Below are 6,804 nucleotides of genomic sequence, written 5' to 3'. Positions count from 1 at the left end.
GAAGGTTGTTTTAAAAATTCCACTTAAATGTCTCTGCATGTCACTGAACACATTACATATAGAATCCACAGGACATTTTCTCATTTGTTTCCCCCTTCCTTCCAGTGTCAGCCCCCTACCCCCATATATAGGAGAAGAGCAACAAGGTTGTACAAAAGGGGCAGCCTTGCTCAGGGACCTTTATGTTCATTATCAGGGTCAATGGAAGCTAAATCACAGACACTGCTTTGAAGAAGGAAACATTTGAGCCCTCTGCATCAGCAGGGAAGAGAAGAAAACATTTTACAGAACAATTGATTGAAATTGTGCCATTAACTGAGGCCCTTCAGCCCACACTTTACATCCCCACAGCCAGCAAGAGAAAGGGCACCCAGTTTCAATATGCAATTTCTGCTTGGAAAAAACACTGCAGCCTCAACCATGAGCTTTGGGGTCCCAACTCCAAAATCTTGAGAACCAAAACCAAAAACTTTGAGAACCCCTAATCTAAAGAAGAGGGGCTTCAGCTCTCCTCCAAGCCCCAGAAGCTGCCCAATTCTCCCTAAGATGACAAAAAAGTGCCTGAAGGTCATCTACATCCTCGACCTTCCTTGTCTGTCCTGAAGAGGGGAGACCAATTGCTCCCTAAGGCTACCTTCTCCAAGCAACCAGAACTGACTCCTCCAGAAATGGGCACAGCCAGTGATACCAAAGGGAAGGAAAGATGGTAGTTCATTTAAATGATACAGAGTGGGGTAAGGGCAGGGTCCCTGGCTAAGGCTCTATCCCCAACCTGTGCCCACGGACCTATGTGAGTACAGGCATTTTTGTTTTCCTGCCCAAATGCTGAATTTCCTAAGACCTCCCTTGGCCTGTCTCGCCCACATCCTGTGCCTATAAGAACCCCTAGACCCTAACAGGCACACACACAAGCTGCTGGATGTCCAGAGGAGCAGATTGGCAGAAGACTCAGGTGACTGGACATGGAGAGAAGTGGAAAAACACATGGGCAGCTGGATGTCGAGAGGAACGCACAGAGAGCCACCGGCATGCCACAGGCGCCGATCAGCAGAACAGCGTAGAGTTTGGCCAGGACACTCGGAGGAGAGCCCAGGCCACTGAGCGACCCAACTCCAGGGGAAAACTGTCCCACTCCATCCCCTTTTGGCTTCCCCCATCTGCTGAGCACCACCTCCATTCAATAAAACCTTGCACTCATTCTCCAAGCCCAAGTGTGATTCTTCCAGTACACCAAGGCAAGAACCCAGGACACAGAGAGTCTTCTGTTCTTACAACAAGGTAGAGGGTCTAATTGAGCTTCACCAGGATGCAGGCTGCAGCACAGGACCCAGCCTGCAGCACGGGACCATTCTTGAACCCCTGACATGGGCTGTTCTGGATTCCCACAGTCCCCTGGCTTACTTTAGCCTGGGGGTACCTCCCTGGATTGGAATCCTCTCTTGAGCATCTGCCCCCTGCTGAGGTAGGCTGCAAGTTCCTGAGAAAGAGAGTTCGAAACATGTCCCTCTTGTTTACTGTTTGATGCCCAGTAACTCAGTCACTATTTGTTGAATACATAAAGCTGCTGGGAGACTCGTGGCCCCTGGGTGGGGTGGACAAGTCAGAGTCCCATCTCAGGCACCTGGTAATCAGATATGCTTGTAATCTCTTCTCCTGTGGGGTGTGTGCACGTGTGTGTGTGTTTCTGTGTACTTCCTGTCTTCCCCAGGAGGATCCAGGAGCTCCCTGAGGTTCTGTTTAATAAACTGGCTTTAGTTCATGCCCCAACTCTGCTCCTTAGGTGACTGGCTCTCCTCTTCATCATCCCCACCCCTGCTCAGGAAAGATCCCTCCTGAGGGGTCCCCAGCTGTTCCCTGCCCCAGCTCTGTGTTTCCTGGGGAAAGTTTCTGCTTCCTTATCTGGAAGACAGGGAAGTTGGGGTCGTTGAAGAGCAAGGAGCCAGTCGGTTCCACGATCTCTCATCTGTGTGTGGCCTGAACACTGCCACCTCCTGAACACCTTGGGGATCGGGAACAGGGACTTGGCGGGGTCCATAACCCACTCTCCCACCATCATGACTTGAGTTGTGGTGATGAAAATGCCTGTTGCCTGCCCAGGCGCTTCTGGGACAATAAACATACTTATCTAGACAAGGGTCTCGGCCAGAGGAAACGAGGCTCAGAGACAGAAGGAAACAGGCAGGAAGACTTTCCTGACAGTAAAGGTAATTAAGACCAGAAACCATTTACCAAGGAATGTATGGGTCTCCTTTTCCTGGAGATTATAGAAACCTGAAAGCCAACGGGCCTCTAGAGAGCAGCTGGTCCAGCCCCTTCTTTGTATAGATAAGGAAACTGAGACCCACAAAAGAAGGTCCCCGCCCAGGGTCACTGAGCTGCATGATGTAAGAGCAGAGACCAAGATGTGATGCTAGAATGCTCTGGCCAGAGCGATTTCCATTACTCCAAGCTGAGAGGCCTCCTTCAACCACAGAACAGCCCGGCTGATTCTCTCGAGTATCTTTGCTGTACAGATGAGAACTTCTGGTGGCCCCCAGAGGGCAAAAGCCCTATGGGAGAGAGAGGTGAGGCCAAAGCCCCTGTCCTCAGGATGCTCAGGCCCAGGATGTTGCCTGGACACTCCCTTGCCCCTTCTGAGGACAAGAGGGACACCACCACTCTGGAGTGTCTGGTGGCTGGCTCCCCAGCTGGGGTCCGGGATGTCTCTCCAAAGACTGCCCTGTACTTGCAACGTACCCTCCCCTGCCACACATGCACACACACAGGGCCCCTCACTCAGGCAGTCAGCACCCCTTTGGGGAGTTGCTTCCGAAAGGTTCGGGATGAGGCTCACCTTGGCTGTGGGGCACAGATATTTAGGAATCAAGGTTTCTGCTGGGCGAGGGGGAGACTGAGGCACATGTACCCAAGGGCAGTCACCAGGAAAGAGAGAAATGGGCAGGGGAGGTCACAGAAGATGGGATTGCACTGGTCTTGACAGATCCTGGGTAGGACCTGGACTAGCACGAGGGTGCGGGCAGGAGTGGTGGAGGCCTTTTCTGCCCCCTTCATAAAGGCTTCCCTCATCTTTCTGGAGGTGGGGCAGGTAGGGGTGTCAGAGTGTGGTCATCAGGGCACACACAGGCGCTTGGACTCCTGCTATGAGTTAACAACCTGATCCAGTCCCTCAGTAGCTGGGGGACACTGAGCTCTTCATTTCACTGCCTTGAATCTCAGTCTCATCTCAAAATCTGGGAACTAGCAATAGCTTCTGTTACTCAAAGCGGAGCTCACGGGGGTCTCAGGAAGAGCCTGCAGGTAGTGGTTTCCAGGACAATCCTAGTTCCTTGTCATCTCAGGATATTCAGGAGGAGGAACTCATAGATTAATGAGCGAACTTTATTTAGGTCCTGACTACAATAAAGAGGAAAAAAACCACAATAACATAAACCCTCCATAACATTGATGAGACATGAGACATTCAAAGTTTAGACATTCCCTGGGCATTTGATAATATTATGGCATGATTACTAATTACTTTAGGTATTATAATGACACCGTAGTTATGCTAAAAGGGTTCTTATGTTTCAGAGGTCCGTACTGAAATACTTATGGATCCAATGATGTGTGTCTGGCCAGGTGCTGACAATCGCTGAAGCTGGATGCTGTGTACAGGAGGGCTCACTATGCCCTTCCATTTGTGTATAGGCTTGAAATTATCCATAACAACACATTTTAAGTATGAAATAGCAAAGGATGGAGCAGTTTACCCAACTGTGGCATATCTGTCCGCCTTTGAAAGACTTTTCAAATAGACATCACGCTGGCAAATGTGAAAAAAAGCCTTGTATCCAATTTGTGAGCACCAGCAGCATTGCTGATGGGGGATTACGACTGGAGACAGCAACTGCACCCCCTCATTTCAGCCCCTCATCGAGCAGCATCTGTGCTGCTCCGCTCAGCCTGTGGCAGCTGGTTCGGTTGCCAGGCAATGGAAAGCAGAAACCAGAAGCCCTTTTCTTGTGAGGGAGAAGGGGGAAAGGGAGGGGAGAAGCCAAGAAAGAAGCTCACAGCCTGAAGGCTTGTTCTTGCCTCAGAGTCTGGCCCAGGGGCAGGGGGGACGGGATTCAGGGCAGGGTCCTCAGCACACCCACTTTCCATGATTTACTCCGGGGGGACGGCCCCATTTTCAGAGCTTGAGGCTCCAGAGAGACGGAGAGGGAATGCACCCACCTGCACCTCCTGTGAAGGCCAGGGAGATCTGTGACTAAGGAAGATGCCAATTAGTGTGGGAACACAGACTTAGAGCTCTGGACAGACCTCACCTGGGCACTTCTGAACTCTTATTGTTATGTCAACAGTTCTAGGAAAGCAGTTCGTCAAATGGAAACATCTGCATTGGTGATCACCCTAAGCTGGAGCCATCCCGGAAGGCAAGGGGGCAGGGGTCTTCTTAGGTGGTGGAGAAACGTGTCTTTGCTGTCCTTTGAGGAGGGGAAGCAGAAGTCTCTGGCGCTGCACAGTGGCCTGACACTCTCATGGGTGCTGACTCTACTCGGGAGCCCCACGTTCTGGCACTGCTTTAGACCCGGCTGTCACCGAAAGGCTGGGTAGGCCCGAGCCTGTCCTGACTCGCAGTTTCCTGATCTCTAGGAGGGAATTATCTCATATGGTTCCTTGCCTGTCTTCAGGCTCAAATGGGCTGGATTACAACACGCTCCCCCACCTCCAACTCAGGCAGGAATTGCTCTCACCCAGGGCTGTAGGCGACTGTGTGGGACACCCTACTCTCACCCACCAGGCCAGACTGAAGAAACCAACACAGCTGGTGACCTCTGTCCCTCTCCAGTGAGAGCACTTCCCAGGGCCACCCTGTTATGATCATGAGCTGACTCCTGCTGGCCTGGGAGGTGGGATTCAGAGGGGCTCCAGGCAGGCATGTTGAGGGGTGAGGTCAGCAGCTGCCCCAGAGATCAGCTTTTCAAGAACAGGCATCTGAGACAGATTGTCCGTGCTGGGTGAGGGAAACATTGGGGAGGCCAGCTGTCAGTAGCTGAGCAAGAGCAGGGCCCAGACAGCCCCCTCTTTCTGCAGCATCTTTGTGGTTCCCGGTTGCTAGGAGCAGGTGCTTCTGTTACTAAGCAACGGGAGCTTGGTGGATTAAAACCAATTTCCTGAGCTCTCTAAAAGGGGGAGGCAGAGAAGGCGGAATGCAGATGGTCTGGGGAATCTCATGTTTGCCCCCAAGCTTAGCTGGACCTGTTGTGGGTGGAGGATGAATATGCACCAGGTACTAAGTATAAAGACTGAGAGTAAGACTGGCAATTAAGATGCTGATTAGAGCAGTAATGAATGAGTAATGAATGCTAATGCTGCTCCTTTGCAAAACCCCAGGAAAGGCCTGTGGTCCCTGGGGTTTTTCTGAACTCTTATTATGTCAAAAATCCTAGGAATCACCTGATTTGGCCAGACAAATCTGGGCAGAGTTCCTTCTCCAAACACAGAGAATCAATGCATTTTAGGGTCAATGGGCACCCAAGGGTCCTGGAGTTTAGCCACTTTCTGAATGACAAAGGACCTTCTGTCTCTGCTTAGATTACCTCTGTGATGACCAGGTGCCAGGTGCTTATTTCCTCCTGAGGAAGGCCTTTCTGTATCTCCCCTTCCCCCACCATCCACCACCAGATGTAGTCTGCCTCTTGTCACCCAGACTAGAGTGCAGTGGTGTGATCGCAGCTCACTGCAACATTTGCCTCCTGGGTTCAAGCAATTCCCCTGACTCAGCCTCCTGAGTAGCTGAGATTACAGGCATGAGCCTGGCTAATTTTTTTATTTTTAGTAGAGACGGGGTTTCAGCATGTTGGCCAGGCTGGTCTCGATCGCCTTACCTCGTAATATGCCCACCTCAGCCTTCCAAAGTGCTGGGATTACAGGCATGAGCCACCACGCTCGGTCCCTGTCTGTATCTTATCAGTAGAAAGTACTTTGTCCTATGGAATCCAACTCAGTCTCCCTGTGGCTCCTTCTTGCAAAGGACATAGGGAGGAGGAAGGAGAGAGGCAAGGGGAGGAAGGTAGCGACTTCAATCTCTTTTGCTATAGAGATCTGTAACATCTATTTTCTATGACCCCCACTCCCCATCTCTATCCACCTCTCAGGGGACAGGCCAGACTTGAAGGGGAGGACAGCCCTCACCACAGTTTGCAGGCCTCCGATCCCCTACTTTCCATTTGGTCTTTATGTGCATGGGGGTATACTGTAATCTCCTTAAAGGGTGAACTGCTACTTTTGATGAATTTGCAGAGTCCAGGACACAACTCTTGTCTCAGACTTCTTTCACTGCCCTGCTCAGACAGGGAGCTCCTGGCCCAGGACCAGGTCAGTGGGCAGGTGTTCCTCCCTCTAGTGGGGTTTCTGTTTTCAGGAGGACCAGCTGGGTCAGGAGGAGAAGGCAAGGGTCCTGTCCATGCTAAGTATTGGTCTTTTAATCCTGAAGGTCTTTAGGTCTTGGCTTCTGATTCCTGAACAGGACTCTTTCCTGCTCTTGGGCCTGTCGAGGCTTTGGCAAGTTCAGCCCAGCTGGCAGAGCACTTTCCCTCTGCAGGTATCCCACAGTGATCAAGGATACATTCAGTTTGGCTGAACAAACATTTTAAATTTCTCTATAACACTTTCTACTACTTAGCATATGTTTTGCCTATTTATTTTGGTTCTTTTCCTTCCAACTATGACACAATGTCCATGAGGGATGAGATTTTTCTGTGTTTTGTTAATTGCTGTATTTCAGTGTGTAGAACAAGTGTGGCACCTAATAAGTGCTCAAGA

This window comes from Aotus nancymaae, unplaced genomic scaffold (genome assembly GCF_030222135.1).
Source record: "Aotus nancymaae isolate 86718 unplaced genomic scaffold, 86718_ANA_hifiasm-v0.15.2.pri h1tg000004l, whole genome shotgun sequence".
NCBI classification, from domain to species: Eukaryota; Metazoa; Chordata; class Mammalia; order Primates; family Aotidae; genus Aotus; species Aotus nancymaae.
Note: the sequence above shows the minus strand (reverse complement) of the source record.